Here is a 12,279-nt window from a genome sequence, read left to right as displayed (position 1 = left end):
ATGTCCAACAAAAAGTTTTAGGGCATTTCAGTAGGATTAAATCAGAATCATTTTGATGTCAATTATAAGACCAGATAATACTTTTAGGACTTATTTGTAATATTTAGATAATTTTCACTTTCAGTAGATTAAAGGAACTCAGGCCACAACTGAGTGACTGAACTGAACTGAAGGCCATTTAGCTTAATAACAGCTGAAACACTAACAGTTTTTAAATACATTTGGCACAGAAAGACATGCTAAAGATTTTCATGAATTCCTTTCAAGGAAATTGCTTTTCAAACTATATTATTAAAATATTACTCTTGTTCCTTTTGTTTTCCACTTAAAAATATACAGGTTTGTATTTTGAAATCATAAATGTCCCTTAAAAATGTCACCCTTTAATTATGTAGCATTTTCTTCCTTATCTCAATCTCTGTGTCTCTTGGTTAAAATAATTACAGAAATTTGTCTACTTTGGGAGGCTTTAAAGGGAATAGAAAGCAGTGATTGGTAATCTCCCAAGTTGATTGAATATCAAGTATCAGTTTTAGTATCAAGAAATTGTTAACTTCAGGTTCCATTGAAAAGCTTAATTTTTGTTGCAGAAAAATTATGGAGTGAATGACTGCAAATAGTCAATTGAACAGTAATTAACAAAACTGATCACATTATTTACATTATGTATGAGGCCAAGGAATAACAGCAACAATAATAATGAGGCCATCAGTTTTCTGAGTGTACATACCAGGCAAGGTACTAGGAAGAACAGGTAATCCCATTTTATAGAAGAGAAAGTCAAAGTTCAGCGACTTAGCTAATGTCACAGTACTAACATATAAGAAAACCAGTATTTAAAACAAAATTTTATAGCACATACATTTCCCAAAATGCTGTCATGAGTCCCAACTTTTAATGAATTTGATTCAAAGTGAATCTAAAATCTCAGATAACCATAGAATAATTTTTATTTGTGGCAGCTTACTAAAAAAGCTATTATATTTCCAGTTTTTTAAGGAATCTCCACACTGTTCTCCAAAGTGGCTGTACTAGTTTGCATTCCCACCAACAGTGTAAAAGGGTTCCCTTTTCTCCACACCCTCTCTAGCATTTATTGCTTGTAGACTTTTGGATCACAGTCATTCTGACTGGCGTGAAATGGTACCTCATAGTTGTTTTGATTTGCATTTCTCTGACAATGAGTGATGTTGAGCATCTTGTCATGTGTTTGTTAGCCATCTGTATGTCTTCTTTGGAGAAATGTCTATTTAGTTCTTTGGCTCATTTTTTGATTGGGTCATTTATTTTTCTGGAGTTGAGCTGTAGGAGTTACTTGTATATTTTTGAGATTAGTTGTTTGTCAGTTGCTTCATTTGCTATTATTTTCTCCCATTCTGAAGGCTGTCTTTTCACTTTTCTTATAGTTTCCTTTGTTGTGCAGAAGCTTTTAAGTTTAATTAGGTCCCATTTGTTTATTTTTGCTTTTATTTCCAATATTCTAGGAGGTGGGTCATAGAGGATCCTGCTGTGATGTACGTTGGAGAGTGTTTTGCCTATGTTCTCCTCTAGGAGTTTTATAGTTTCTGGGCTTACGTTTAGATCTTTAATCCATTTTGATTTTATTTTTGTGTATGGTGTTAGAAAGTGTTCTAGTTTCATCCTTTTACAAGTGGTTGACCAGTTTTCCCAGCACCACTTGTTAAAGAGATTGTCTTTAATCCATTGTATATTCTTGCCTCCTTTGTCAAAGATAAGGTGTCCATATGTGTGTGGATTTATCTCTGGGCTTTCTGTTTTGTCCCATTGATCTATATTTCTGTCTTTGTGCCAGTACCATACTGTCTTGATAACAGTGGCTTTGTAGTAGAGCCTGAAGTCAGGTAGGTTGATTCCTCCAGTTCCATTCTTCTTTCTCAAGATTGCTTTGGCTATTCGAGGTTTTTTGTATTTCCATACAAATTGTGAAATTATTTGTTCTAGCTATATGAAGAATACTGTTGGTAGCTTGATAGGGATTGCATTGAATCTATAAATTGCTTTGGGTAGTATACTCACTTTCACTATATTGATTCTTCCAATCCATGAACATGGTATATACCTGTGGTGGATTTATTTTGATGTATGGCAAAACCAATACAATATTGTAAAGTTAAAAAATAAAATGAAGAAAAAGTCAAAAAAAAAAAAAAAAAAAGAAAACAGAAAATTGAAAAAAAAAATTAAAAGGCTATGATAAAATATTTTAGCTTGACTTGCATCTACTTTGATCTTTCCTCAATTTTGTCATTCTGTCAACAGTTCCACCATAGAAAATGGAGGCAAATGCTACCGTGCTTTGTAGAACAAATGGATTCATTTATACTTTTAAGGTCCGTTTTAATATCAAAAACCCTCACATAAATAAGCATGAAAGAAATTTCAGGCTTTTATTCTTCAATCTATAAGTCAGAACTCTGTTTTAAAGTATGAGAGTCCATTCAAATTAGAAATACTTTGTGTAAACCATGCAATCATGTGTTAAGAAACAAAGTGAAGTTATTACTCAATTTAAAATATTTTAAACAAAACATTTTCTGTTGCCAATATAATGTGTAGCATGTGCCTGGACATTCTAATTTCCTATTAAAATATCTCAGTTGAAAGTAAGACACTTTTCTTATTGATTGGCAGTATCAGTCTTCAATATTCTGTATGCTGCCTTTACCAAAAACAAGTACAGAATGAGCCATCTGAAAAATTGGTAACAAACTACTGAATGCTTATTTTGTTCAAGCTTCTGTTTCATCATATTTTATATGTCACAGTGGGATATAGACAATTATCTATTTCCAAGAGAAATTTGGAGACTCTTGGAGCCTCGTCCTAGAACCTCACTGGAAGGAAATGTCACCACTGGACACAGGTTTCCTGTCCCCTTAATGCATCTCAGGACGACTTCCACCAACAGGAAAATGTCCCCTCCCTCCTGTCTGTCTCTGTCTGCCCCCACAAAAGTGCACTGCATTTGCCGCATTCTGACCTCACAGCCTGCCTTTTTTTAGATCAGGACATTTTTCAACCTTTCTGATGCCATCTCACCCCTCGTTTCTCAAGGTCGCTGTCACTGTCGTTTTCCCAACGGCACATGGGATATGAGAGGAAAAAGAAAAAGGCAATTAGTCGATGTCTCTAGAGAAGGGAGTGGTGCCCAATCTATACAATAGGGCCTCCCCCACATTAAGAAATGTTCGTTGTATTAATTATGAAACCAATACATACCCATTGTAAGCTAAAAACTATGAAAAGTATTTACTTAAAACAGAAAAAGAACAACTGTTCACATTTATTTATAACCTGTGTGTGTGCTCAGTTCCCCCATTACGTCCAGCTCTTTCTGGCTTGTTCTGTAGCCCGCCAGGCTCTTCTGTCCGCAGAATTTTCCAGGCAAGAATACTGGAGCGGGTTGCCATTTCCTACCCCAAGGGATCTTCTCAGCCCAAGGGTGGAAACTACCTCTTTTGTTTCTCTTGCATTGGCAGGTGGATTCTTTATCACTAGTACCACCTAGGGAGTCATAAGTGAAAGTCGCTCAGTAGTGTCCAACTCTTTGCGACCCCATGAACTATACAATCCATGGAATTCTCCAGGCCAGAATACTGGAGAGGGTTCCCTTCTCCAGGGGAACTTCCCAACCCAGGGATTGAACCTAGATCTCCCACGTTGCAGGTGGATCAGCTGAGCCACCAGAGAAGCCCAAAATACTGGAGTGGGTAGCCTATCCTTTCTCCAGGGGATCTTCCCTACCCAGGAACTGAACTGGGGTCTCCTGTATTGCAGGTGGATTTTTTACTAACTGAGCTACCAGGGGAGTCCTACTGGTCACAAAATCTTGGTTTCTTACCTGTAATGTAGAAGGTGATGCAATAGGTAAGAAAATGTGTCCAATTAGTCTAAGTTCTCAATTTCAAAATAGAAACCTTAAACTTACAAATAAATAAACCTCCTAATGGAATTCAAAAAGATCAGTGCATAGTGTCTGTGACTGGAAGGGAGCCAGTTTTATATGTCTTTAACTAGGGAGGATTATATTTAAATGTTACATAAAGATAATCTTCATGATAAAATTAATGCTGCATTTTTTAAACTGTTTCTTTCAATTTTATTATTGGAAACTTTGAATGTAAATGTATTTATTGACCAATACATACTTATTTAGAGCTAACATTAGATGTGCTGCCTTCTTATAAGGCAATATATTTTAAAATAAGTAATCCATCAGATATACTTTGGAACCGTTTAATTATTGTTAACCTCAAAGTACAAATTGGTTTAACTTCTTAAAGACCTTTCTTCATTTCTTGTGAGTAAATTATTCAGGAACATGTAATGATTGTCTTACAAAATGTCAGAATTGTCAGTGAATTAGTAATTTGGGGGGAGGGGGTGTCTTTTTTAATACTGTCTCCTTTTTTATTACAAATTAATCCACAGTCAGGGTTAAAAATTATATTGTATAATGTAAAATGTGTAATGTAAAAATCAAAAGTCTATAATCCTATCCCTTAGAGACAACTCTGTTAATAGATTGCTTTATATGCCTTCTGATTTTCTTCATCTTGTTTCACTTCCCTCCTTCCTCCATTCCTCAATTGCTTGTTACTTATTCATTTGCAGTGAAATTCTACTTTATCCATAAGTGCAATTTTAACTTTCAGAAGTGAGATGAATTTTGTTCTTTTGTGAAAAAGGGATCTATTCCCTTAATGTTTGTTTGTGTGGAGGATTAAAGTTGTATTGTGACACTATGAACTTTAACCCAAAGTACATGCTCTAGAGTGTAAACAAACTTGCTTTCACTTTTTGAGTTTCAGTTTTTATAGGTAAAATTGGGTAAAAAATTAATAGTATATACTCATATAACTGTGACATATATAAAGTAAAATCATACATATATCCCTCTCCCAAATTTAGTTATTCTTTCCCAAGTTATTTTTCCTTGACTAAAGACTTTAACTGTAAAATATCTTCATGGTTTTTATCAAATGCATGAATAGAAGCTAGTTTAATCCATAAAAATATTCTTATTACCCAAATCAATTTATAGCCTAAACATTTTTAAAATATTCTTTACTGAAATCAAGTAATGTAGGCTTTAGAACACAGTTGCATGTCTTGGCTATTATAAACAGTGCTGCGATGAACACTGGGGTACACAAGACATGGAAGCAACCTAGATGTCCATCAGCAGATGAATGGATAAGAAAGCTGTGGTACATATACACAATGGAGTATTACTCAGCCATTAAAAAGAATACATTTGAATCAGTTCTAATGAGGTGGATGAAACTGGAGCCTATTATACAGAGTGAAGTAAGCCAGAAGGAAAAACAAATACAGTATACTAATGCATATATATGGAATTTAGAAAGATGGTAACAATAACCTGGTGTACGAGACAGCAAAAGAGACACTGATGTATAGAACAGTCTTATGGACTCTGTGGGAGAGGGAGAGGGTGGGAAGATTTGGGAGAATGGCAATGAAACATGTAAAATATCATGTAGGAAACAAGTTGCCAGTCCAGGTTCGATGCACGATGCTGGATGCTTGGGGCTGGTGCACTGGGACGGCCCAGAGGGATGGTATGGGGAGGGAGGAGGGAGAAGGGTTTGGGATGGGGAACACATGTATACCTGTGGCGGATTCATTTTGATATTTGGCAAAACTAATACAATTATGTAAAGTTTAAAAATAAAATAAAATTAGAGAAAAAAAAAAGAACACAGTTGCAAAAATGATTATCATTATAGCATTAAGAAAGCATATATTGGGTATAATGGGTATATTATATGGGCATAACATATATAACATGTATTATATGTTTATGAAGAAGAATCTTATAATACTGTTGCATATATTTTGCTCACAATGAAATAGGGTTAAAAACAAAGATAAAACTAGCGATAAGTTTGTATAACTATTTCAGCAGTAGTAATAATAATGTGAATAAACAGATATTTACAATAATGGAGTGAACACATAAACATTGTATTGGGTATTTTTAGGAATTATTTCATATATTTTCTCAACAGCCACATGATATAAGTTCTGGGGCATTCTCATTTTCTAAATGAGGGCACTAAGCCTGAGAGGAGAATTAATCCCACCAAGGTCATAACTGGCCAGTGGGTTGGACTAAACCCAGAGGCTTAATCTTTAGTTCATATGCTTTACTGTGCTCTATTACTTTGATCACAGATTCTGTAGTAAACTAAATTTTAGAGGAAAACAAAATGCAGATATGTAATTCATTCTTCAAGCTAGTAAAAGAATTAAGATAAATTCTTTTACCATGAGTAGTGGCAAAGTCAGTACTAACTTTGAAGTCTAATGATAATTTTCTAAATGCCTCTATCTGCATAAGCTGAAGTATTCAGAATATCTCTTTTTCCTGAATTATCTAGAAAGTAAGTCTTGCTTAGTAACCTTAACTTGATGTAGGTTGTGCCCGACTATATTTATTTTCACATCTTACCATGGATTAAGTGGAAGTTATCTCTAAGTATAGAATGTAGACTTCATGGAGCTTGACATAAACCATCAATGAAAAATAAAAATAAACTGGATAAATATATGTCTAGAAAAATAGTCATGGTCACTTACTTGTAACAACATGCTCTATTGATTTCTCTAAATCTGTGTGATTATTATTTAAAAAATGTTTTCCTTTATTGTCTCTTATCCTATATAGATGATATATACCATTTAATGGCAACCCACTCCAGTGTTCTTGCCTGGAGGATCCCGGGGATGGCAGAGCCTGGTGGGCTGCCATCTGTGGTGTCACACTAAGTCGGACACAACTGAAGCGACTTAGCATGCCATTTAAATGTATAATGTATTTATACTTTATAAATATTTGAAAGGATGCCAAAATGAACATGAGAATAAGGAAAAAATCAGTTTAGAAGGTAACATAGCTGAAAGGTTGAGAAAGGCCTATTAGAAGTGCTAAAACAGGTAGTAACACAAAAAATGTAAAATAACCCACCCCTTACAACCTTAAAACACTGGAGTGCCCTAACATTTGAAAATTCTCGTTAAGTCACAACCAGGCAGTTTATCACAAAAAGCAGTGACTTTAGAAATTAAAAACGTGCCTCTCCTCTAGAGCAAATACAGAACATGTCACTGTTGCATGAGTCTGTTGTCTTTCTCAGAACAGTCACCCTCATGATCCACTGCATTTACCCTTCACTTCCACCAGTAGAGTTGTTTTTTTTGTTTTATTTTTTAAATAACCTCAAGAAAATTTCTATGTGTCCAATGTTGATTATCAAGAACAAAAATTTGTACCAATTTGATCTTTTAGAAAATTACAAATTACTAGATACATAGAACTTCAGAACTGTTCAGATATATTTTAAAAATTAGGAGTACTAAATGTACAAATCAAGTATACACCAAAATAATTTTATCACATTGGTTTACAAGTACTTTGAGGTTTGAGAGTTACTGTCCTTCAACCTATATTTTAAGAAACATATAGTTTTGTACTATGTAGCTACTATGAGTAAATAAAAATAATAGACCTTATTGGAAGCATTAACTGTATGTTTTCTCAATAAGGATTGTTTCCTCTAGTAAGATTATTATGGGGATATCTAAATAGGGCATCATAAAGGTTAATTCACTAATAAGTAAAACTTGATCATGAGTTTGATTGTTCAGAAGTAAGAGAAGACCATTAATTAATTCTCTCAGGATTTAAGTCCAAGGTATTTTTGTATTTTTAGTAAAATTCAAATGACTTACCAAATCCACATAGTTTTCTGTCTCTAAATATAGCAGTTAATTATGTTATTCAAGGAAACACTTTTACCTGAAAATAATAATAGAAATAAGAGCCTGTTACTAAATTAAAAAAGGTTCTAAAGAAAGTGGCCTTATGACAGTTTGCAACTAAAACGTATTTTGCTGTTGTTCTTCTTCAGTCACTATGGCACGTCTGACTCTTTGTGACCCCATGGACAGCAGCACAACAGGCTTACCTGTCCTTCACTGTCTCCCAGAGTTTGGTCAAATTCAGTCAGTAATGCTATCTAACCATCTCATCTTCTGCCAATCCTTTTCTCCTTTTGCCTTCAATTGTTTCCAATAGCAGGCTCTTTGCATCAGGTGGCAAAAGTTTTAGAGCTTCAGCATCAGTCCATACAATGGCAGTGTTGGGGGGGGGGGGCGCATATTTAGTGAGTGCCCAATAGTCCACTGGGCTAAGTACATTGCAAAGAAAAATGTCATCAAGTGCAGCATCCTGGTTTGAAGATGTTCACTCTTACAGCATTTGTTTATAGGCGACAGGATCAAAATCTTAAATATTAATATTATCATACTCTAGGATGTCAGAATAAGACTTTAGAACTTGTAACTTTACTTTTTGCTATTTAAAATTTACTGAGCACTGAGAGTGTGGCATTGAAATACTTTACAGAACACTTATAATCCTTGCCTTTGAATTTTACATTCCTTACTTGAAAAAAAAAAAAAAAAAAAGCACAGTGCAGTACATGACATCATGAAAAGATTATGTGAACTCAGACTGAGTCCTTTTATGGTGAAATTTTGTAAGATTCACTGTGTTTTATTTATGTCATGCTAACTGATGACTAAGTATCTGGGTGAAAATGGAGGACTTTATGTGAAAATGAACTGGGTAGCAATATGTCAAATCATATCTATAAGCCTTGACCTCTGTAGCCTGAATTATTTGATAATAGCCATCTAATAACCACTGGGACCAATCAAAAGCAGATTGTCTTGGAATTACAATACCCTCATTTTTCACAATGATGTAAGGAAACAATAATATACGCTTTGCAGTAAGCCATTTAATACTTTAAACTAATTTCTCTTTGGTTTTGTAATGTATTTCTGGATATATGTTTCCCTAATTTGTTTTAGTTTGACTAATGCACAAAAGGAGGCAGTTTTAAATGTTTTGATTGGGGTTGACCATATTGTTAAATAAAATTTTAAAAATCCACTACTGTGGGTATCCAAGAATGGATTGTATGTGAAAGGAAAATTATAGATCAGGAACATGATGGTGTTCCTTGCAGTTCCTAATGTCATAGTGATGTCTCCAGCCTCTTACATAGAGAAAATATTTTTTGTTAGCTCTATATTTTCTGACAATACATGAAGGAATGAAGAATATAAATACTGGGTTGACCAATATGTTCATTCAGCTTTTTCCATAACATCTTATGGAAAAATCCAAACAAAATTTTTAGCCAACCCAATGTCTAGAGAGCAACATTTAGGAGATTTAAGAGCCCTTAGGCAAAACCACCATTGTAAATTATTCTCTAGGAGTATCCCTGAAAAGAACTTTGAAAGAAAAATAGTTTTACAATTCACTGTGTTTTACCCAATATATCAGTTGGATTTTCTTGTGACTCACACCATTGGCATGATTCTTTAGAGAGGTCAGAGTGATGCCTGTATAAATATCATTTGTTGGCTGATGGAAATACTTTGTTAAGTAATAGGAAAAATGTTGATGGATATATGCTACTTGTGCCCGTTATCTGTTACCACCATTCTCACATTGTATTAGGATTCTTAATTTTTAGTCAGACACATGGTTGCTCACAATAAATACAGCTGGGTGTGCAAAAAAAAAAAAAAAAAAGAAATATTTTGGGAAAGAAAAGTCAGGCTTTACTTTTCTAATAAAAACAACAACAACAACAAAATCAGAGCCCTCCAAAGAAAAGGCTTAACATTTTAATCTTTGGCTCAATCTACTATATTCATTCAAATTGATGGAAGCTTGGGGCTGGTGCACTGGGATGACCCAGAGGGATGGTATAGGGAGGGAGGTGGGAGGGGGGTTCAGGATGGGGAACACGTGTACACCCGTGGTGGATGCATGTTGATGTATGGCAAAACCAATACAATATTGTAAAGTAAAAAAAAAAATAATAATAATAGTAATAAAATTAAATAAAAAACAAATTGATGAAAGGCATTTATCAAATACAACTAAATTAATAAATATCAATTTGACTCTATCTTTTTCTAATCATATTTCTTATGTACTATTTAGAATATATGGAAATTAAGTTGATTTATTTATAAAATATTAATACCATATATGACATTATGTGTACATACATAACTATTTATATGCAGTTATACTTTAAGAATGTTTAAGGTAATATTATCACAACAGCTCTATGATGAAAATGGCAAATTTTCCTATCCTCATTTTAAAAATGAGGAGATAATACTTCAAAGGGTTAAAAGGTCTGTGCAAAATCATATGATTTGATCTGCAACATTTACCTCTCCAAAATAAATAACAATTTTTTTTTTTTTTTTTTTTTGCTAAGTGACAGTACCCACTCCAGTGTTCTTGCCTTGAGAATTCCAGGGACAGGCGAGCCTGGTGGGCTGCAGTCTATGGGGTCGTACAGAGTCGGACACAACTGAAGCAACTTAGCAGCAGCAGTGTCCAGTGATGGAAGAGATCAAGTTGTATGAGAGAACACTACTCATGTGAAGTAATTATTAACATATCTTAATAAATTCCTACTTAACCAAAGAGGAGAGCATGGCAACCCATTTCAGTATTCTTGCCTGGAGAATCCCCATGGACAGAGGAGCCTGGAGGGCTGCAGTCCATGGGGTCACAAAGAGTCCGACAGGACTGAGCAACTAAGCACACTTAATCAAATGTCTTGAGATAGAAGTATTGGGCTTCCCAGGTGGCTCAGTGGTAATCAATCCACCTTTCAGTGCTGGAGATGTGGGTTTTTATCCCTGGTCTGGGAAGATCCCCTGGAGAAGGAAATGGTAACCAACTCCAGTATTCTTGCCTGAGAAATCCCATGGACAGAGGAGCCTAGAGGGCTACAGTCCATGGGGTCACAAGAGAGTTGGACACAACTTAGCGACTAGACAACTACAACATTTATATATATAAATATTTACTCAGAACTTTAATAATTAACATCTATATGACTTCTCCTTAAAATATGCCATAGTACTGAATACTTTACAAAACAGCCTTTGGTTTCTGATACAATGACATTGTTCAAGAGCCTAATGAATATGAAGATGTATAGTGAATCTGTAATATTGAAATTAACTAATAATTTTTCTGATTTTAACTGGAAGAAGATGGAATTGAAATTAAGAAAAATCAATGGAAACCTTCTCATTTTTATTTATAATAGATCAAGATTTTGACTCCATTTCTTTACCATCTGTGATTATAAGAAGTTCAATAGAAAAAAATGTGTAATTATTGTACTACTAGATAAGTATTAGCATAACTGTGGCCATCATTGTCTTACATTATTCTCTCTTATTTTTACTGGAATTTATGAGCATTGGATAACTGAGATTTTTAAATGCCTGTGAGTTGAAAAATCTAATTTTGGCTTGGTCTACAAAGACCAAAAAAAGTCACAGCAAATTCCTAATTTGAAAACAAGAAACTGTTTTGAGAGAAAGATCCCAGAACATTTGAGTCTAAATTAAACATTTGATCAGTTAAATTGATCTTGATTTAATTTTAAGCAATTTCATTTAACTGTGCAAAGAGTTGGGTTTCTTCCTAAGAGTTTAGACATCTAGAAAGATTCTGCTATTTGGTCCAATTTATCTCCATCCACTTTATTGTAAAAGTGTATAGAAAGGATCAAGAAATATCTATTTGTCACAGGTGCATTGTTGAAATATACTAGCTCCTTTTCCTATATGCTAATGATAGCTTATAGTGAAGTGTTGGATTTGTGATCTCTGAAGAAGATTTAGCTGTGGGACCAGTGACCAGGCTTGATCACTCAAGAGCTTTTGTGTAGCAGAGTTTTATTAAAGTGAAAAAGGGACAGAGAAAGCTTCTGACATGGATATCAAAAGGGGATGGAGAGTGCCCCCCTTTGCTAGTTTAGCAAGCTCTTTTATGTCTGTTAATAAAGCTATTAATTGGATAAGAGAGACACCTCATGGTGACGAAGTTTCACCTGTTTCCTCTCCCACAACACACACGTTTGAGATAGGATGATACGAGGTGTGTCATCGCCCAGCCATAAAACAATTGATATAAATACTGGTTTGTTGAGCTAGTATCAGCCAAAAGTTAGTCCTAGGTGGAACCATTTTGAAGAAAGGCAAATTCCAAAGTAAATACATAGTTTCATTAACATAGCTTAAGAAAAGCATTTCCAGGTTTGAGAAAAGTTAAGTTCAGGTGGAACCAGGTGTCATCATGGCAACACAGAATTTTTAGAGAAAAAAATCTGACAC

General features: G+C 34.5%; 1 protein-coding gene across 5 annotated transcripts in view; it reads left to right on the top strand.

Annotated features, from left to right (window-relative positions):
- KHDRBS2 (KH RNA binding domain containing, signal transduction associated 2) overlaps positions 1–12,279 on the top strand; it is a 768,231-nt gene that overhangs the window by 691,718 nt on the left and 64,234 nt on the right. Inside the window, exon 13 of one of the 5 annotated variants that reach the window (XR_003508065.1) lies at positions 10,359–10,384. The exons of 2 other annotated variants lie outside the window; for them this stretch is intronic. The gene's annotated coding sequence lies outside the window, so the exon portion shown is untranslated. Of the gene's footprint in view, positions 1–10,358; positions 10,399–12,279 lie in introns of those variants that run through there. 2 more of the 5 variants (XR_003508069.1, XM_027524588.1) reach the window with 2 other exon arrangements.

The sequence above is a fragment of the Bos indicus x Bos taurus genome, chromosome 23 (assembly GCF_003369695.1).
Source record: "Bos indicus x Bos taurus breed Angus x Brahman F1 hybrid chromosome 23, Bos_hybrid_MaternalHap_v2.0, whole genome shotgun sequence".
Classification (NCBI taxonomy): Eukaryota; Metazoa; Chordata; class Mammalia; order Artiodactyla; family Bovidae; genus Bos; species Bos indicus x Bos taurus.
Note: the sequence above shows the minus strand (reverse complement) of the source record. Positions and strands in the feature narration are given on the sequence as shown.